This window comes from Miniopterus natalensis, chromosome 4, assembly GCF_054644295.1.
Source record: "Miniopterus natalensis isolate mMinNat1 chromosome 4, mMinNat1.hap1, whole genome shotgun sequence".
NCBI classification, from domain to species: domain Eukaryota; kingdom Metazoa; phylum Chordata; class Mammalia; order Chiroptera; family Miniopteridae; genus Miniopterus; species Miniopterus natalensis.
In genome coordinates, this window is record NC_142084.1 from 95096647 (window position 1) to 95118632 (window position 21986).

A 21986-nucleotide genomic window follows, 5' to 3' on the forward strand; every position below is an offset into this window, starting at 1 on the left:
GCCTTCCAGAGGACATTTGAGTCTCCACCTGAGCCAACTGCCCCTTTAGAAGTAAAAGACAAATGGTAGCTAGATTCTGAGGTGTTGCACGTTTAGGCAGTAGTTCTTAAAGGTTTTATCTGCAGGCTTCTTGGCCAAGGCATAACATGCAGAGGAGACTACCCACCCTGGTCAGCCCCATGGGCAGAGAAAATGCTGCAGAATCAGTAGGCAGTTTGCTGGGATTACTAGTCTAGGCCCCAGGCCTGGGGGGGGGGGGCAGGGGGCGGGTAGCCCAGAATGGTGACCTGGCGGTGATCTCCTCTCATTCTTTTAGCTCTGTAACTCAGGCCTGGTTTGGCAGATTGCGGCTGATGAGAGTGGGGGTGGAGGGGGGACAGTAATAATAGTAGCGTTGCTATTCTTATAAAGCTAACACGAATTGAGAACAGACACTGTGCCACACACCGAGCTTGCGGCTTTGGTGTCCGCCCTGGATGGGAACTGGGACTCGGGAGGAACAAGGCCCGGCCAGCTGGTGTTGCCTGAGGCTCAGCAGGGAGTCTGCCTGGATGGGCCGTCCTCAGTGCGAGACCCAACCAGCCTCAGGAAGGAAGAGGCAGGCCTGCCTCTTGACATCCCAGGGCCTCCAGGGTTGATGCACGGGGCCCACATTTTACTGTCTGATCCCCCAGTTAAATTCAGCGAAGCACTTCATGAGTTCTTGGGGAAAGAGGGAATTTGGGCTGGACTTGGAAAGGTGAGAGGATGCTGACCAGGAGGGGTGAGAAAGGAGGCATCACAGGAGGGAGGGCCAGCAGGGATAAATGTATGGAGGGGACATGGTGTGTGTGTGGGGGGACTTGTGTTTGGAACGGGGTTACTCAGTTTGGTGTTAAACCGAGGGATAAGGCAGGCAAAGGCGTCCGGGGCCTGTGTCAAGGCCTTTGTGACAAATCTGTGTGCACCATGCAAAGCCTTGTTCTCTCATCGTGACAGCATTCGAAGACAACACTCCAGGATGCTCTTAGGTCAGATTCCCTTTGGAATTAGGATGTGAGGGCCCAGTGCTGACGCTGGGAAGAACACGGGTGACAGGAATGGAAGGCATCAGGTGGACTCTTGATGGTGGCGATGCTCGAAGGCTCGAAGGTGTTCTTGCTCGGGCGTGAGCAGGTGGGGCCCTGCAGGGTGGGAACCGGTGTTGGGGGACCAGGCAGTGATCTGTAGGCTGATACATGCTGTGGAGTCCAGGTTTTCTGTGAGTTCTAGAGCCTGGGTGGAAAACGTGGCTTCCACGTGGAGAGCTCCTCCTACTGCAGGCCCTGCCCCCTTGGGGTGACAGTCTGGGCTGATGGCACCACCTGATGGTCAGAGAGGGAACTGTCTGACCAAACAGTACACTGACCTCTTTACCTGACTCTGGGGCCTGGGGTACTGACATGGGGTCTCCCGCCTTCTCCTGGATTTCCTTAACAAATCCGTTAATGCCGATTTAGGCAATCTTCTCACAACCACATGATTTAATCACCCACCAGGGAAATCCCTCTCAAACCTTTTGCTTTTCCTCCCCACACTTTGCTACGTTCCCATGTGAACCCCAAATGTACCCTCATGATGGCTCCTTCGCATCACGCCCGTGTGGCGGGAATGGAAAAAGGCATCAAAGTGAAACTCGGAAAGACAAAAGAACACCCTGCTGCTGTAGGCTCCAAGATTCTTGAAAGCAGAGGTCTCTCCCTAAAAAGTCTCCGTCTCTGCCCTTTATCTAATTTATTAAACCGGCGGTGTCGTTAAGTAGAATTTGGGATGAGGGGGAATCTGCCTTCAGTATCTGAGCTGGTTTGCTAGTGCTGCAACGAAGTTGTTTTCTACTAATTTTACTGTAGAGTTAAGAAGGCTTCTGTCAGGCTGGGCTGGAAACCTCACCATCATTTGTAATACTGCTTATTGAAGGAAACTATATTCTGAGTTCCCCCCAACAACCAAAGTTTGGGAGCACCCCGCTTCTGTGAATTGACCCATTTCCTCTGCGTCATAGATTAATAGTCAAACTGTATCCCTGGGTTGACTGAAAACACAAACAATGAAAAAGAATTAAAAACCCCCAGGAGAATAGGGGCACTGTCTCCCTCACAGTAAATCCATGTCCTGGAAAGGACGTAACAGCTGTAGACGCTGGGTGTCTGACTGGTCTGTTTTGTCCCGGGCCTCGCTCCGACGCCTGAGCGGTGTTCCAGGGCGTCCTGTTTCCCGTGGGCCCGAGTCCTGCTCCTCACGGAACCCAGGAGGGAAGTGTCCAGGGCCCAGCTGCCTGGTCCCCAGGGTGGGCGCCCCGTGGAGCCCAGGGGTGGGCTCCGTGGTGCTGGAATGCAGCTCTCGGTGACTGGGTTTCAAATGTGGTCTGAGAACTGTTGGATTTCAAGTGGATGAAAAGAGCCTTTTTGTGGGGCACTTTTCCAGATTTTGAAAATGTTCACAAAATGACCATATCTATTAATGTGATTTAACTATCCTCATATAGTCAGGGTCCACCAACCCCAATCTTATTTTTTTCCTGAGGAGTTCTGACTATTTGTCAAGGTTGAGATGCCATGACTTCTGTCTCTTTTAAAAGAAATCTCCCAAAGAGCAAAGAGAACATTTACTTTTAAACAAAAACAGAAGCCAATTTATTCTCTCTTGAATTTGCCACATGGGACCATTGGAACCATTTATAAATCTAAGATAGTTCATGGGATTTTAGTGATCTCTTTTTCCTTATATCTTGAAACAGTTTTCATTGTATCACCGTAGAAATTATTTCATAACTTATCAATTGTTGTCAATTATGCTAAAAAACATTAAAATAAGAAGAAATGGAGGGACGATGGAGAACCCTTTAGTTTTCTGACGTTGTCTTTCAAGACAGGACACCATCTTTGTGCTTTTAGTTCCTCTTTCCTTGCATACAGGCGAGAAGACAGACATTTTCATTTCCTGCACAAAATGGAAAAGAGAAGAAAATTGACGCAGGAAAATGTTTGATAGGAATTAGACTAATCAGAAGAGCCAGCAGTGATGTTGACTCCAAAGATATTAGTAAAATTGATTTCATAAGGGAAGTCTCACAAGACAACGATCTGGATGAATTTTCTCAAGAACTCCAGAATCGATGAATAAACAACTTATTTCTGGGGAGAAAAAGAAAATAGGATGTTTTCATCCAGTTAGTCCTTCAACAGGAAGGATTTTTATCACTTAATATTTTACAACAACAACCTGGACCATCCTGTTTTGCTGAAGAAACGGGGTCAGCATTTTATCTCTGTGTGAAGTCAGATGTGTTTACATAGGCGATCAAAAGGAAACAGGTGATATGGAAATGAAAACAAAATTGCGGGGCTCATCACTCTGATGGGTGCTTATAAGTTTAAAAATGAAAATGCTTTGCACTTGTGGAGAATAGAAGGTGGCCATCTTCTCTTTAACAAAATTGCGAGCCCTCTAAGGTTTCAGAAGTAACTAGTTTTACGATGCAACTGGGAGAAAAAACAGAAGTAATGGAAAGCTAGAGCTTACTAGAGATTTCCCTGAAATCTGGAGTCAGTGTTTACGGGATGGATCTCTCCCACGTTCATCCATGACCAGTCAGTTGCATTCAGAGAACACTGCTCATTTTGGGTTTAGATACCTTCAAAGCCTTGGTGATATGGAATGAGAATTTGCTAGGTTTGAATTATTAAATTTTCTAATAAGGTTTAAAAACAATCTCTTTATTCTATAAATTATTCATAAAAATAAAAAAGCCCCTTTGGAGCGTGATGGTAAATGATGGTGATAACTTTTTCCTCGTGTACTGGGGCCTGAGGTTACAGAGGCAAAATATTAAGACAGAAATCCAATAAACGCCTTCAGGCAAGGAGGAGACACTGTAGAAGTCTCCATCCATTCCTGGCCCTTTCCCCACTCGCCTTCCCACACATGCTCAGCATTAAGGGTTGATGGCTGTTTTTGTTTTTATCTCACCTGAGTATATGTTTATTGATTTGAGAGAGAGAGATCGATCAGTTTTGTACCAGAAGCACCCCTCCGGGAATTGAACCTGCAACCTTTCTGTGTACGGGATGGCCACCTGGCAGGGCCGACGATTGTTTTAAAGGGGGTGGTCTGAGTGAGAGACATCATCATAACCCCTCTCTCTGTTCATTCTTCCCTTAAATGGTACTCAGTGCTTCCCAAAATTCAGTGGGGATACTTAGTGCGTGGTATACAGGACTTTTAAGATTAATTTCGACAAAGTCTTCACTTTGAAGACTTTAGGACTTAACTGTTAAGCCTGTTGGGGCTGCTGTCACAGGATATCATGGACTGGGTGGCTTAGACAGCAAACATTTATTTCTCACAGTTCTGGAGGCTGGGAGTTTGAGATCAGGGTGCTGGCTAGCACGGTCATGTTCCTGGTGAGGGCCTGCTTCCTGGTTATGCATTCACATGGCCTTCCTTGGCATGTGCACAGAGAGGAGAGAGGGAATATTGTGTCTCCTCCTTTTTTTTTTTTTTTTAATAAGGGCACTAATCCTATCATGAGGGCCCCACCCTCATAATCTATCCAACTGAATTATCTTCCAAAGATCCACCTCCAAATACCATCACATTGGGGATTAGGGTTTCAAATATGAATTTTTTTTTGGGGGGGGGAGACACATTCAGTCTGTAGCACTAACGCACTCTGACATTTTTTCATTCACAAATGTGCGTGTGTGTGTGTGTGTGTGTGTGTGGTTATTGGATAACAAAATGCCCTTTAGTTCCATTAGCAGAACTGGGACTTACAGAAGGGAAGCCCTGTTTGGGGGGCAGGTGGTGAATGTCAAGGGTTAGTGGGCCCTCCAGGTGCTCTGTCCAGTGGGCAATTCAACAGGCGTCCTCCCACCTCCGGTGGCATTTCCGAGTTCTGCCGAGGCCCCGATCCCGTACTACTTTGTGCTGAAATTATTCATGACTTAAAAGTGCTTTCGTGTACATTGCCCATTTATGCCTCTACAGTCTTGGGAGGTAATCAAATGTTTATTCTCTTTTCACAGATGAAAACCTCAGGCTCTGAGGTTCTTGTCCAAAGCATGCACAGCTGGAAGGGTCCAAGTCCAGATGTGGACCTGGGCATTCAAATTCCCAGCTCTTTATGTTTTATGATTGTTCTGGAAGGCACACCTCCTTTCCCATCCCCACCAGTGAATAAGAAGGATTGCAGATCATGTTGCAGAACACTTTTATTTTGATGTTGATCAAAGTGGGCTTAGCCTGGTGGCCAGAGAAATCTGTGTGCATGTGTGTATTTTTATTTTTTCTCTCTAAGACCTTAAAACCTTGAGAAAGGCCCAAGAACTGGGAAGAGAGAAAAGTAAAAGAGAGAAAACCAGAAGATCTCAGAGGAAAGAAATAGAAAAGAACGAAGGTAAGATTATAATCTAAAAGGAAGCCCAAGAATATTTTTGGATTCTTCTTGGTTTTGGCAAGGTTGCAAACAAAAACAAGTGGGTAACAAGATAAATTAGGCATGTAAAACTAAAGCAAGAAGCTGGTAATTGATGAGAAAAGAAATATATGAAAGAGGAGAACACAGCTTGCCCCCTAGGAGAGGTAGAGGCTGGTCAGAGGGGGAGACCCTTCGAGCAGCCTGGGAGTGCCCTCACCAAGGCCATGGCCTTCCCTGTGGGCTTGGCAGGGGGTGGGTGTTTAGGAGAAATGGAAAAGAGGAAGACGCTGTCCCTTGATGTGGGTTAGCTGGTGGGATGAAGGAGGCTAAGCAGAGCTAATCCATGGAGTGTATATGGAACATAGCTTCTGGGTGGTGGGGAGCAGGTAGGGGCTTTGGCTCTAGATGCCATGGGGTTAAAATTTCAGTCTTTTAATTTTTTTTCAAATCTCAGTCTTGACTCTGATTAGCTGTGTGACCGTGGCCAGGTTGCTTAGTCTCTCTGAGCTTCAGTCTGCTCAGTGTAAGTCTGGGGATAAAACTATGCACTTCATAGGGCTGTTGTAGGATTAAATGAGATAGTGTGGCACCTGCAGGCACTGAACAGCCGTTCTTTCTCCCAGTGATTAAAGTGGGGGTGTGGCTGTGGCCATTCTCTGACCTGCACTCGAGTCTGAGCAAGAACTGTGACCTTCTGTGGCTTTGGGTGTCCTCAGGTCCTCAGAAGGCAGGAGATGCATTGGCGAGCTGCCTCCCCCCACCGTGGTTGAGGTGACTCCATCTGGACAGTGAGGCCGGGTGGGCTTCCTCCGGGGGATGCTGTCTGGGTGGGAACTGGGGACTGGCTGATGTGAAGGTTCCTGTGCGCCGTTAGCTGCCACATTTGCTTGTTAAAAACGCCTTAATGGACTGCTGTAGTAGAAAGAGAGAAATCTTTCATCCGCATGTGTGTGTCGTCCAAATGGTATTTTTAAAGATTTATTTTTGTGCGTTCACAGTGTTCCTGAATAATGTTTCCATAAGCACGGTCGAAGATAAACCACTCGCGGTGCCCAAAATCTGCTCGTGCAGATTTTCGAGCGTGGCCGGCTTGGGACCGGCCCCGGGCTCCACTGGGCCTGTTTCCACTGACCGAGTCTCCTTCAGTGACTTGCGGGAGCTGGCTCGCGCACCAGAACCTTCCGAACACAGGCCAGGCTAACGATGGCACCCTCCGACGCTGCCACCCCTTCCAGATCTGCCCATGGAGCCTTGGGGTGCTGGCTGCGTGCGCAAGCACAGGGCAACGTTCGGCTCTTAAGTAGCAGCTGTAACCCCTCAGTGGGACGAAAGGCTTTATGAATAAAAGGCAAGGGGCAGGGTAAAAGCAAGGTGGGGATTTTTAGGGTCAAGTCTCTCATTCTGTTTTGGGATTTGCACTTGGCTTGGTTACCATTTGGATCCAGCAGGTTAAGAGATCCCATGACGACCTTGGAATTCCCAGCCCACTGTGTCCTTGGTTCAGGGTGCAGACGGAGACCCCGAGAGGCGGCAGGTGGCAGATGTGGAACATCTCAGAGCCCCTGGGCTGAGCCACTCCCAGCATATCTGGCATCCCCGGAATCTGAACAGCAGCCTGGTGGGGACCTTCCTGGTGGGTGACCCCTTACCTCTCGGGTCACCTCCAGCATCGTCCAGGCTGCTGATGCCTGAAGCTGCAGCCTCCGCTCCTGAGCTTCCAGGCGGCCGTTTGGTTGGTGCGTTCGGCCCGTCTTTGCTGTGCTTAGAACTGCGTCTTGCTTGTGATCGAATATCATCCTAGAGTTTCCCTCCCAAGTGGCCATCCCTTGGGTATCTTCACATCGTCCCAAGTGGAAAGCCACGGAAGTGCCCTGTGAATGCGGACAGCTGAGTCGAGGGTAGGCCAGTGGCGTCCCAGGCCCCGGAGGCCAGCCTCCACCGTGCACACCTACTCCTTCCACGGTCCTGGTGGCGTTTCCACCATGGGGCCTGGCGACCACGGCAGACATTCAGGCAAGAAGTTCCTGCTTTAGATCTTCCTCAGCCCCTAGGAGACCTTAGAGCTAGGGAGCTTTTCAGTGCTAACTAAAGCCAGGGCCTTTCTGGAATTTTCTTTTAGAGACCCACTGCAGAACCCTGCCTTACCTTCTGCTGGGATGGTTTGTAACTGACAACCCTCATGCCTTCTCTTTTAACCAAGAACACCGCCTCGTGGGTGGGCGAGGCGGAGTTAATGAGCACTAGGAGGGCATTGCAAGGGACTCTGAAGTGGCCAAAATTCCTTTTATTTTTGTCGTTTTTATGGGGGGAAAATCATTGGGGGGAAAAAAATGTCCCCGATGAGGAGTTATACTTAGGGTTTACAGAAAAGCACACTTTGTTGATAAAATATGAACTGTTTGAGAGATTTATAAGAGTCTAAAATCCTGCACAGCCCTTCAGAATTTGAAGCAGCAGGAAACTGTGATATTTTTAAAACAAGTATTTATAAAAGTAATTGGGCGCGCTTGATGTGGAATAAGGGGGGGCCTGCGAAGGAAGCTATATTGGACTTGACATGAAGGCGAGGGGTGTAATTTGGGAGCAGAACGAAGGGCGAGGAGCGTGTCCACACAGCACCTGTGGGCTCTCGCGTCCGCAGAGCTGGAGGCAGGAACAGAGCGCGGCCGCCTCGCCAGCGCCAGGAGGGAGGCGGCCCTGCCAGGCCTGCGGGCGCTGCCCAGGTGTGGCAGCTAATTCCCGAAACCCCGCTTTAAAACTCCGAGGCCCTCTAAAGCTGATTATATGCAAACAGGACAGAAAACACATGTTTCTGAGAACATTTTGGTTAAAATTAAAAATGCGGCTGAGCCCGTGCCAATAATTTACTTGAGAATATCGGAACCAGATGCTGCTAGCCCGTAATTCTGAGTAATTTGCCAAAATTATGTATTTACTCTAATCCCAGAGATGAAGTTAAAATATGCATGGCTTTTGTTATTTGTGATGCAAAAAAAAATAAAAATCTGATGTGACTTTAGCGAATACTGGATGGAAGACGAGAAGTGGGCAGGATGTCTGCTGACTGCTGCTTGAACTTGAACCGAGTTAAGCGAAAGGCTGTCAGAAGCGGATCCTTGAAAATCCAATGGCCTGGGAGGTTGGGCAGACATTTTAGGTGGGATGTTAATTTATGAAATGATTCCTTTGCATGAAGACGGTGTTTCTGTCGGTGGCAGAATTTAATTCCTGAGGGGCTCCCGGTCCTGGGCACATAGTCTTGTCTCTGTGATGCCAAACATCTGGATGAAAATGGAAAAAAAAAATTCAGCCAGCTGTCTGGATTTCTGTTCTTTGTGAAGCCAAACCATCGAGGAGGGGGGCTGGCTGGTCAATAGGCATTTGTTTTTTGGTTCTTGTTAGGAGAGTTAGCATCTAAGTGGATGGATGTAGGGGGTAAGCATGCGGGCTCTGAAGTCAGACTGGGTTCAGATCCTGGACTTGCCATGTGCTGCCTGTGGAGTAGTTGCTTCAGTTCTCTGTGCTTATTTTTCTCATCTGTAAAATGGGCGTAATAACAGCAGCGGCCTTGGGGGCCTGTGGTGAGTTAATGCAAGTACTTAGGACAACATCTGAATGCAGCAAATGCCCCCAGTAAAGGTCACACATCTTCATTATTCATGGGATTCGAGACCTAGGGGAGGGTGGTCCTGGGGTATATGCTTTTGTCCTTTTGACAGATGATCAGTGTAACTTGGAGGGGGAGATATATACTTTTATTGTGGTAAAATTTACAAAACAAAATTTACTGTTTTAATTTAATTTAATAAAACCATTGTTTAATGTACAGTTCAGTGGCATTAAGTACATTCACACTGTGCAACCATCACCACCATCCATCTCCAGAAGGTAACTGAATTTTGTTACGAGATCACCTTTATAATGGCCAGCTGGCTGTCACCCACTCAGTCTGGCCCCCTTCCTCTCGCACCTGAACTCTCACAGTGGCCCGGTGGCTTTCTGCTCCCTCTCTGGTCCAGATGTGGCTCTAGACACCTCCTTCTAAAATGCATGTCTGATCTCTGCCCTCCAGGGTCTTCCACGCTCTCCCCCTCCCCATGTACCATCCTATGGGGTAAAGCCTGGCCTCACCAGCATGGCATTGAAGGCATTTAAAACTTCATGCCCAATGGCCCAGAACTTGGCACATAGGCCCCAAGAAGTTTTGGGGGGTCTTGGAATCCATGCTTCCTGAGGGATAAGGGGCTCATTAATCACGCTTGTTTTACAGATGAGAAGTGGTGTCAGCTTTGGCCTGGGATGGCACCCCTCTTATGACTGGGTGCTTTTTGGGGTCTGTCTTATCAAATGCAGTTTGAGGGACACCTGGAGCCAGGCAGCATTCCCTGCTTCCAGACTCCTGCTCGGGATGGGTCCCTGCATGTAAATGGTGCCACCAAAGAGTCAGGCCCAAAGTCACCACTTTGTTTGGGGAGCTGACTGGCTTCCAGAAATGTGCAGCCCAGGGCCCGGGGCAGAGCAAACGCTAATTAGGTGTCTGTGGAGTGGAGGAGTGGGGTGGGTCCTCAGTGACACTTTGGACACTCACTGTGTACACTGCTCTCTTTCCTTCGCTCTGATGATCGGCCCACCCCCGTCTCCTCTGCAGGAACAGCTCTCCCTGGCCTGTTCTGACTGCACTTTCCCTTCCTGGGGAATCGACGCCTTTCTTCTGGATGCTTTAAAAAGTAACCCGAATGCTCGGTTCATACCATTCCTGCAATTTCTCTCCGTTTCTTACTGGCTCCTGTTGCTTTGGAAATGATCCCAGAACTCTCTGGCTCTGCAGATGGGGCAGAGACCTTGTTGGGGGTGGGGGGCTTCAGATTACAGAAGTCTGTGGACAGGCGCGCTTTGTGGCACCTCTCCTTGGGACCTGTTTTCTGGGTGATTCTCACTCTCACAGTGAGGTGGGGTCTCCCACAGGCTGCCCTGGGGAAGGCTTTGCTTGTCGCCTTGGGCCGAGGAAAGGCTGCAGACTGCTTTGTTTGAGGACCTGCGGCATGCTCTGAGGTTAATGACAGTATTAGATTAGGCAAGGAGGCTCCCCGCTTGCTAAGAAGTCTCTGCCGGGTCTTGCTTTTCTGCTGTTTGCCTGGTTCTAAGAAAGGCTCCGAAAGTGGGACGCCTTCCCACGGGGTCAAGTACAGTACCACGTGAGGGACAGACTGCGTGTGTGGCCATGGGCATGGCTGGAAGAGCCCTGCGCAGGAGCGTGTGGGTTAACTCCTAGGGCCCATCCAGTAACAGGGCTTGGTGACCGGGCTTGGTGACCGGGCTGTGTGGCCGCCTGGGCCTCCGCTTCACGGCGCTGGTCACTTTTACCCTGTGCATCCGCAGGGAGGGTGGGAGAAGCAAGCCCTTCTCTTCTTTCCAATCCGAGGAATGTATGAAAGGCTAGTGTCCGACCAGAAAGGAGGGGCACTAGCCGGGCCACTGGCAGTCCCACCCGCCTGCCGGCCACAGCCCCGCTTGCTGTCAGTTTGTCAACAACTGGGACTGAGCCGCTCTGTCCGTGGGGCCCTGTGGGCGCTCGGGGAGACAGAGGAGGAGACCTGGGCAGCCGCTTTGAGGCGGGTGGAGGCTGGCTCCCAGGAGGCTGTTTATTTCCGATGAGGAATTAGGCCAGGGGAAAACACAAGTGGCTCGGTGATGGCCTGGGCAGCCAGGCTCCTTGCGGGTGGGGCCGCTCATGGCGTGTGGGGCACGGACACTGGCATGTGAAGACGCATGCATGTGCCCCCCACCTGCACAGACTCACGGGCACACGTGACCACACCCACGCACGTGCACACACCACCCACGCACATGCACAAGTGCACGCTCACACACGTGGACGCCTAGGCACCATGCAGCTCCTCTATCCAGCAGGCGAGTGTAAACGTCAAACAACACCCTATTTATAGAAACGACAAAGCACGCAGAAATTAATAAAAGAAGTGCCAACATAAAGCCTCCTGCTCCCCTCTCCTCTCCCACTAAGCTTCGTGGTTTCCCCCTCCGCTTCTCTTTCCGCTCTAAGGAGAGAGGCTGTCCTTCCTCTCACTCTTCCTTTGGCTTTGAAAGCTGCCCTGGGTCTTATTTTTCTTTCCTTTTATTAAGTTTATTGGGCTGACATGGCTTAATAAAATTATATAGGTTTCAAGTGTACAATTCTACAGCACGTCACCTGTGTTTTGCAATGTGCGCTCATTGCTCCAAGTCACGCCCCTTCTGTCACCCTTCACCCCTTCTACCTCCCCCGACACCCCGAGTCTTACTCTTGGCTCCGACCAGGCCGAAAGCTCTCACTCACTTCTCTGGACACCCTGTCACTTCACGGCCTCCAATCAGGCTGTGTGGGCTCCGAGTTCCAGCTCTGACACCCTCGGCTGTGCGATTTGGGGTGGGCCACCTAACTCTTTGTGCCTCAGCTTCCTTGTCTGTAAGGGGGATAATAGTAGCGCCGAGCCCAGGGCCTGACACATAGTGAGAATCTGGTCAATACTGATGAATACTAGTCTCCTCCTGGCCCTGGCTGGGCTTCACCCTCGTGTGCTAAGGGCCCGAGAGTCTGTTCCTCGGGGAACAGCCGTCTGTCTTGCATGTGAGCGCGGAGGAGGGGCCCACAAGATGAGCCCCGGGCCTCATGGTTCCTCCCCTGCATTCATGGGCTCTGTTACCTGCCTGCCGCTGTCTTCTCCCTGTCGAGCTGCCGTTGAGATTATTCCTAATTTGCCTCACACGGTTCCTTAGCAACCCTCGCCAATACAGGATCAGGTACAAAAATACTTTAGAGTTCCAAGCATCTTAATTTATTAACAACCATCGCTTTAAAAAAGAATTACTTTGATTTCCTCCTTATTTCAGAAGCAATGCAAATTTATTATAAAATCTTTAGAACACGCAAATCATCAGAAAGAGTAAAAGTCACCCTCTGCCAGCCTCTTGGCAGATATTCTCCCGGTTTAAACATGTATTGACGCATGTATTTGCACCAAAACGGAATTGTTACACATGTTCTTTTTGTAAGCAGCACCCCCCTCCCCCCGCATTTTACAATGCCCGTTTGCCCCTAATGTTTTAAAATGATTTCTAGAAGAACATCATATTTCTGATCAGATGAAATGTGGCTTCTCCCGGAGGCACAGTACCCGCGAAGTGTCAGTGGAGAGGTGGCCTTGTGATGGGGCAGGGCCACCCAGCAGGGCTCCCCTGTGGGAGGGGCAGGGAGGGTGCATTCAGCTTGGGAGCGAGAGGCTTCTCCCATCCTCACCTTTTTCTCGCAACCAGAGACGCTTTCAGCCTGGGAGCGAGGGGATGGATGGACCTCTGGCTGCCATTGGCGTTTACCGACACCAGGGCAGTTACTGGACAGTGTGACCCCCTGGGGACCTGGGCCTGGGGCGGAGGGCCACGGGGCTCACCTCCCGGGAAGCAGGCAACGTGGGTGAGCATGCATTCCCTGGAGCCAAACGCTGTGTTCAAGTCCCACTACTGCTGCTCGCTAGCTTTGTGATGTTGGGCAAACGACTTGCCCTTTCTCTGTGCCTCAGTTTCCTTAGCTGTGAAATGGGGACAGCCATAACCTCTCAATGCTGTTGTGTGGATTAAACTTCAGACACACTGGGGCCCCACGGGTGACAAGAGTGGCCATGGGGACAGTAGTGGCAGAGAGCTGAGGAGGCCTCCCACCTGTGTCCTCACACTGGCAGCGACCCCAGGCCATGCTGGAAGGTGTCGGGATCCGCACCCAGGGGTGGCCAGTGCTGGGCCACCACACAGGAGTCTCGCCTCCTGGGCTCCCAAGACTCCTGCTCTACCGGGTGGGGAATGTTTATGGTGTGAGGTTCCTGCGGCTGCTGGAACAAATCACCGCAAGCTTGTTGCTTCAGAGAGCACCGGTGTGCTCACTTACTGCCATGTAGGTTAGAAATCCAGCGTGGGGTCAGCAGCTGCGTCCCCCTGAGGCCGCTGAAGGAGAATGAACTCACCCCCCCTTCCAGCCGAGGGAGGCCGCCTCCCTCCGGGAAACGCAGGGGCCCTTCCTCAGCCAGCATCCCTCCCATGGCCTCTCTGCCTCCCTCATTCACCGTCAAGGGCCCCGTGGATGCCCCGGGCCCCCTGGGTAATCCAGGGTCACCTCCTTCTTTGGAGGTCAGCTCATTAACAACCTTCCTCCCTTTTGCCATGTAAGGTGAACAGCCACAGGTTCTGGGGTCAGGAGTCTACATCTCTGGGGCCACTTTGCTGCCCATTATATCTACCGCCTGGAACAGTTCTTTAGATCTTTGCTGTTAACTGGTCTCAGGTGAAGTGCGTACAGCCAGCTGCCTTCCCCAAGGTGCAAACTCCCAAAAGACTGGAATGATGTCTTGACCTTACCTGAATTGCCTGTGACTTGATCTTCAGACCCGGGCTACTGGTCTCCCTGGAGGTGTGGGAGGACTTTCCCAGGGCATGTGGGCAAAGGGAGTTTCAAAGGAATCCACTGAAGTGCCCTTTTCACAAATGCACCTGCCTGAGGACACACCTGCCCAAGAGCACATGGCGCCCACCTCTCCTTCTGTTCCTTCCAGATGCTTTTCTTTTATTTTCACAAAGAAAGACTCAGCCCTCCCTCACCCTGAGGTGTCAAACTGTGACGTTCAAAATAGCAGGGCCTGTGAAAACTTCTTGGCCGCCCTCATCCTTAGTAAGACATATTTTAAATAAACTGTGTTTCTTTAACGCGTACACACCAGCATCTGTAATATAGCTATATTGCCTTGATCAGTTGTGCACCAACAATAATCACAATGGTGGCTCAATCCAGAGGAAAAAATTTAAAGCTCAGAGCCTAACGGTTGCAGAAATTAAAAAGTAAACCAGCGTTTCAGTTTATGTACATTTCCTGCACAGAATTGTGATAATAAAGTACTTTCTATCATAAACACTGTAGTGGAATAAAATTCCTCAAGGAAAAGCAAACAGGATTTCAAGGAGGGTAAAGGGAAAATGTGAACTCTGCCAACTTACGGAGGGGAGTGTGCTCATGTCGCTTTTAAGAGCTGATGGGGGGCCTCAAGTTTCCATGGCATTTGGATTCCTTGGGAAACATTTGGAAGAGTGATGTAACAGTTTTATATGTGTATGAAATGTCAACCAAAACTGTGCCAGGGCCTCCACAGTGCATCAGAATTCTCTTAGGAGTAACATGAGGAGTAATTGGAGACCATTGGCCCTAAGGCGCCTTGCATAGGTGATTAAGATATATTTGCATTTGAGGAGGGACTTTTAAAAAATATGTTTTTATTGATTTTAGAGAGGGAGGAAGGGAGAGGAAGAGAAACATGGATTGGTTGCCTCTCGTATGCACTCTGACCAGGGTGACCAGGGATCAAACCCACCATCTAGGTATGTGCCCTGACCAGGAATCGAAATGGCAACCTTTCGATTCACGGGACGACGCTCAGTCAACTGAGCCACACCGGCCAGGGCTTGAGGAGGGGTTTAAATGAACTTTGCAAAACATGAGAAAGGATGATATTAAAGGAATCATACCTGCTTATAATGAGAAAGTTCTAGCACACCAGATTCTCCGATGGACGGCCTAGCTGCGCACCTCTGGACAGATGCGAGCATCTCTGGAGTCTCTGCCTCTGTTGTTTTCCCAGCAACCAGCTCTTGACACCAGCTGTGTGTCCTACGATTCAGTTCGCTCTGACACTAACCGCTCAGCATTAGCACAGACCCACAGGTGAGGGCTCCGTCCCACAAGACGGCCCTCATGGGAGATACGTCACGAATGCGGTCCCCAGGTTACCAGCACCTCTCCCAGGCCAGCTACAGATTTGGGGCTTCCCAGGACCCCCACCCTTCTCAGGTTTGATGATTCACTAGAATGACTCTGAGAACTCAGGAAATGCTGGACTTAAAATTAAGGTTTTATCATGAAGGCTACAACTCAGGACCGGCCGGATGGAGGGGATGCGTAGGTCAGGGTCGGGGAAGGGGCAGAGCTTCCATGCCCTCTCTGGGCGCTGCCCTCCTAGCACATCCATGTGTTCACCACCCAGAAAACTGCCCTAGCCTGGTGTTTCAGAATTTTTATCAAAGTAGGCATGGTTGATTAAATCATTGGCTGTCGTTGATTGAGTTCAATCTCTGGCCCCTCCTTCTCTCCAGAGGTCAGAGCTGTGTGTGTGTGTGTGTGTGTGTGTGTGTGTGTGTGTGTGTGTGTGTGTGTGTTGGGGGGGGTCCTCAGGCATCCAGCTCCCATCCTGAACCTACCTAGGGGCCTGTCAAGGCTCACCTCATTAGCATAAACTCAGGATAGTCAAAAGGGGCTCGTTATGAATGGTTCCCATCACTCAGAAAATTGCCAGGGTTTTAGGAGCTCCATGCCAGCAACCCAAGACAAAGACAAGGGGTATATATATATATATATATATTATGCCACCCTGAGAGCCTAAGAAATCATTCATAGTTCTCAGTCTGGGAGATTGGAAGGTTGGCTTCAGGGAGCAGGGGCACATGGCTTTGTCTCAGGAACAGCACTTGGGAAGGGAATCTAGGACTCACAGCGATTTTAGTTGCTTGCTCAGCGAACCAGCCAGCCTGCCAGCTGACCATCTCGTCTGCTGCACGGAGTGCTGGCTGCCAGGCTGGGAGCCGGCGGGCCACAGGGGAGGCAGGAAGCGCGAAGCTGGATGAGCGCAGCCCCCGCCCGAGAAGCCCGCACAGTCCACGAGATGCACATCCTCATGGTTTCCCAAACTTTTCCTGGAGAACCCCCTCCGTGTCTCTTTTAGAACCATGTCGCTGACAGACGTACCTGTGGTGGAGGGGCTTCTGCCTACATGCCGTTGGGTGGGGGGTCCCCAGTGCAGCTGCTCCCCTTTCCTGTGCACCCCCGCCCTGCATGACTCCCACACCTTCCCTCACCTATGCTCAGGCTGCCTTAGTCTCTTGGTTTCTCATCTGCAGGAACGAGTCCATTTTTAGGAGTGATGAGTGGATAAAAAATGTCGCCAATCACTCATGACAGATGTCGCCAAAGCTTAATTAGGACCAGACAGTCCCAGCTCAGAAACTGGAGCGATGCAGAAAGAATGCTTGGCTGTGGAGCGGGCCTCTGGGCCTCCGGGCCGCAGGCGAGCTCTTCTCACCGCCGCCAGGGACGGAGCTCTGCGGCCGGCGCAGCTTCTGCCCCCAAGGAGGTCCTGATGGGAAATTCAGAAACTTGTGTGTGCAATCAGATAAGACATAAAAGTCTAATCCGCACCCCCACCCTCATCCCCTGTCCAGATGCCTATATCTATGCCTGTATGTCCCAGCATCCTCTCTATATAATATATTGGATTTTGGGTTCTCTCCCTGGCTGCTTGGGCTTAGCTTTCTCTCTCTCTGCTAACGGGGGCTGTGGGTCTGCCAACTGGGTCCAGGAGGGGGGGTGGGGGTGCAGTAGTCGAGAACCTTGGGTTAGGCTTTTGGGGGAGATTCATGGATAATTTAGTCAAGGCTGGGCATGAGGAGGGAGGCTGCCAGGAGGCTGTGGGGTAGGAGAGCTGGGGGCTGAGAAGGTGAGCACTGGGGAAAGAGGGCTTACTGATGGTCTGGACTGCGAATTAGCTCCCCTTTGATGTTCTAGAAGAGAGGCTGGTAAAGACTGGCATTACTTTGAATTACTTTTTATCTCTGGGCTGCTTTTCTACACCTTGATATCAGAAAGACACTGGGCCATGGCTGCCCTGGCTTGTATTTGGGTTATATGCATTTTTCCATTAAATGAGTTAATGCCTATAGCGGTGCAAGTGATTAAATACTAAGCATTTGTTATTGCTAAGGCTACAACAGAAACAGTAACTCCAGATTTAAGCGAGGCCAGCTAGGCTATTTGAAACTGTCTTCAAGATGAGGTGTCAATTTAATCGTGCTCTGCTTATGCTTAAATCTCATCAGGGACTTTTCCTTGCACTGAAGGAAATCCCACTTCCCTACTGTGGCTTCAGGAGAAGCCTCTGCCCATCCCTCCCAGGTCTCTTGGGCCATTTCACGCGCTTTGCTCCGGCCCCACCGACCTTATTTCTGTTTCTGGAGTACTGTGCACCTGGCTGCTCTCGGGGCCTTTGCACAGACTGTGCCCTCAGCCAGCCATGCCTCTCTCCCCCTCCACGCTTCCCCTCCCTCCTGCGTGGTGGTCCCCCTCACCCTTGAAGTCTTGGCTAATTAAGATCTCCAAATAGACCATCCTGGATGGTCGGGTTGGGCCCTAAACCCACTGACAAGTGTCTGTATAAGAGACAGAGGAGAAATACGTGGGGAAAATGCATGTGAAGGTGAGTGAGATTGGACTGAAGCAGCCCCAAGCCAGGCAGTGCCTGGGGCCTGGGGAGCTGGGAGAGCCAAGGCATGGTTCCCTCTAGAGCCCCTGGAGAGGTGTGGCTCTGCCCACACCTTGATTGTGAACCGTCAGCCTCCAGAACTGTGAGAGAATAAACCTCTGTTGTTTAAGCCACAAATAAATATTTGTTACAGCAGCTACAGGAACCTCATACACACAGCATCCTGTCCTTTCTCTTCATATCAGTTATGATGACTTGCTTTCATGCCACGGAGTGGGTGGTGTGGTTATTGCTGACCCCTAACACCCACTCAACACCACACAGCATGGCCAGACCTGGGTCTTTTCCAGTCTCCACTGTATCCACAGTGCTCAGCACAGTATCTGTCACGGCTGATGCTGAAGAGATGCTGAATGAATGGAAACAAATGGTGTGTTTCCTAATTTAGGGTCATGATGGATGCACCACTTCTGGAGAGCCTTCAGCTTGTTGGGGGTGAAAAGCACACTTGTCAAGTGCTTGATGTCATCTGAAGATGTCAGGTGACAAAGAGCTGCTACTCCTTCTAAGAGGTGTAACCGTCCCCTCTGAAGTTGAGTCCACCCTTTCAATTTTCCTTGCTAATCCTTTCTTTATGGAAAGGGAGACGTTTAGCTTTCCAATGGTCCGAGTGACCCCAGACACCGAGGTAGGTCAGGGGCAGCTTAGCTTGGAGGGGGTGTGCACAAGACCCGGGCACATCAGGTTTTGGTGCCAAAGAAAACACGTTTTTTTAAGAGAAGAGTGATTGCCGAAGGCTTTGTCTAATGTTAAGGCAGAGGGGATGGACCATTTGAATTGGGTTAGTATTCATGATAATATATGGTTCAGGACTCAATAAAAGGGTATAATTCTATTGAGAGATTCCACTGAGCTCATAAACCACGGGATGCGGCACGTCAGCAGAATGCGGAGACTGGGTTACCACGGAGCTTGTCAACAGGGACCACTCAGGGCTGTGGATCACTTCTGAGAAGGGATTATCACAGGGCTCCTCTGGACTGCGTGCCTAGAAAATTCGGCGCCCAAATAATTTAGTTAAATTGTGCGAGTGTGTACCAAGGACCACAGTGGAACAAACAGTTTCATTGTGTGGTATTAATGAACTTATGTACCCAAAAATCTGTCCCTAAGGATGCCATAAATAAGCAAGTGGGTGTTTCTTGGAACTCTGGGTGGAACAGCCTTTACCTTTACTCAGGAATCATGGCAGCAATGTGAAAAGTGGCGTGATGTGAGACAATAGGGAGTAGTGCAGACTGTGGATTTCACATTCAATTGGAAAGTGAATGTCTTGCTTAAACCTGGTGTTTGCCAAACAAAATGTTTCTGCAGGCAAGGGTGAGATTTGGGTTTACATGTTTATCTTTCCTCTAGACAAGGGGGTCAAAACCTCTGGCCCCTGGGTCACATCTGGCCTGCCACCTGTTCTGGTAAATAAAATGTTTTATTGGAGCACAGCCACACCCACTTGTTTATGTTCTACCTGTGGCTGCTTTGGGGCCACAACAGCAGAGTGAGTAGTTGTGCAAGAGAAGAAATGTCCTTGAAAGCCTAAAATATTTATCATCTCGCCTTTTACAGAAAAAGCTTGTCAACTTTTGCAATAGACCATGAGCGTCTGGAGGGCAGCTCGGCAGTCATTTTAAACTTAATAATTATTCTGAGGAGGAGGTTGTATATTGTTCATGGCAGGCCCTGTGGGTTGTCTACCCAATGGCCATTCCCCTCCTTCGCTGCTAGCAAGGGTAGCCGTGGGCTTCAGGGGTGGGAGCTGGGCTTCTCAGATGGTAAATTTTTATTCAAGCCAACTCTGGTTATCTCGCTTATCCCACTGGATCTGTGCTTCAGGCAGAGGCTGCTGGTGGGATTATGGCCAGTGAGATGCAGGGACGTGTACACTTCCCAAGGATGGAAGTCTCCTGGGGGTTTCTGAGAAGGGAAGGTGACTAGATGGGCTCCTACTCTTAAAAAGGGACCCAAAGGCTGCTGTTCTCCCTTTTGTCTGTGGACGTTGCTGTGGAAGGATGTGGTGCAGCACTTTGCAACCTGCTTGCGGTGAAGTAACTTTGCATTGTGGGCCTCTGCAGTCCCTGGGAGACTGACAAAGAATCGGCCTTAGCATGGATGAGATTCGGGTCCCTTCCTCCGTCACTCTGACCTCGGCTTCCACTGTCACACCTCCTCTCTGCCTTTCACCCTCTTTCTTCCCTCTTTGGGTTTACTTTGGGCCCTTACGGATCCTCCAGGGTAATCCTCCCAGCTTGAGAGCCTTAGTTTAATCACATCTGCAAAGTCCCTTTTGCCATGTAATGTGACACATTCACGGGTTTGAGGGATTAGGGCGTGGATATCTTGTGGGGGGCGGAGGGGGTCATTGTTCTTCCTGCCACATAAGGGACATTAAACAGGCATCACCTTATGAGGCCATCGTCACCCACCACTGAGGACTCAGGACGCAGAGAGACACCATCTCTAGTGGGTCAGCTTCAGATGGAAGCCAGCGAAGGAATATTCAGAATAGCAGTGCTCTCACTGGAGATTTTCAGTTTCAGTTTCAGAGCCTTTAGCAGAGAATGTTGAGGCTCTGTGCACACACGGCACGCACACGCAGTGACAGAGAAAATGAGGAAACTGGCCGGACAGTCCCTTGTTAGGCCTGATATTTCCTGATATTCGCCTCCCCCGCAGACAGTTGGACTTACAACTCACTTGGGGCAGCAAGGAAACTGGGGCATGTACGGTTGAAAACCTGGCCTGCGGGGACACAGCCAAGCGTGGATCCAGGCAGTCCGGCCCCAGAGCCTGCGCGCCTAACCAGGGCCTCGGGAACCCTTGGGTGCCAGGCACGCAGGGTTGGTGCTCTCGGTGCCATCGCGGAGGCTGGCTGGGCCGCGGGTCGTGGATCGGGCAAAACCCACAGGACGTTCCCCCATCCACTGTCGTCCTACATTTAGAAGATGAGACCGACTTTCACGACAACGTGGGATTAACTTGGTGATTAAATGTCTGTTGTGGGAACGAACAACGGCCTCCATCACCAGGCCTTTGTCATCTTGCTTTGAAGTCCGAGAGGCAAGACGCCTGCCCGTGGGCCTTCCCTTCCACTCCGTAGCTTCGTGCTCCCTGGGAAGCTGGCATTTACTGTCCCCGATGCCAGAGGAAGGAGATGAGGTCCCCGCCTCACACCCCGTCCTCAAACCACCCGGCACGTGCTGCTCGGGGCACAACCACACTTTCTGTTCCAGCCCGGCCTTCCTCCGGGACTGCGGGCTCTCCAAGGACGCCCAGCACGTGTCTGACTCTTTATGGTGTGCTGACCTGGAGCCTTCTGTTTAGCTGTTGCAGTCTACAAAGTCCCGAAGTCACTAACCCTGCAGCATCGACTCCCTGCAGCTCATCCCCCTCAAGCCACTGGGGGACATCTCTGAGACACCCCCCCTGTCCAGCCGGGGACATCTCCGAGGCGCCCAGGATTCACACTGCTTACTCCACGGAGCCTGGGCAGTCAAATGTGTACCTATGAACTCTTTTGAAAGCTGCCATCTTTTAGAAATATATATTTATTTTAGTTTGTATATGTTTATTCCATACCTTATTTCAAAAAGGATATGAGGTACCTTAAAATGTATAAACAAGAGGTTGTAAATAAGTTTTTACATGATGCAAGGAAAACTAAAGGCCGACACGTAAACTAGAAGCTGAGACATTGTGTTACCTGGTGTGTAGGCTGACAGCCCTTTGTGCCCGCTGCGCCCATGTGCATTAGCCCATTGATTCATAGCACAGTCCCACAAGGTGGAAAGGCCGGGCGTAATGAACCCAGCTTTACAGGTGAGGAAACTGTTACCAGGAGCTTAAGTGATCTTCCCAAGTGAAGATAGGCTGGGCCAGATCGAAATTTCCCACCTTCTAGCCCAGCGCTCTTTCTGATGCCCGGGACGCCAGGGCGGGAGAGACCCAGGGAAGGCCGGGTGGCCCACTGAATGCTTTTGTAGACTGTCTTAAGGCTCAGGTCCCTGCTGGAGCTGATGCCATCTCCGCTGCGCCACCTCATTCCCACCAGTCTCACTGGGACTGGCTTCTTACTTAGCAAAGTCACTCCACACCTCTATCATGAAAATCGCCCCGTGCGGGCTTTCGGGTCCCTCAGGGGCTAATTCTTG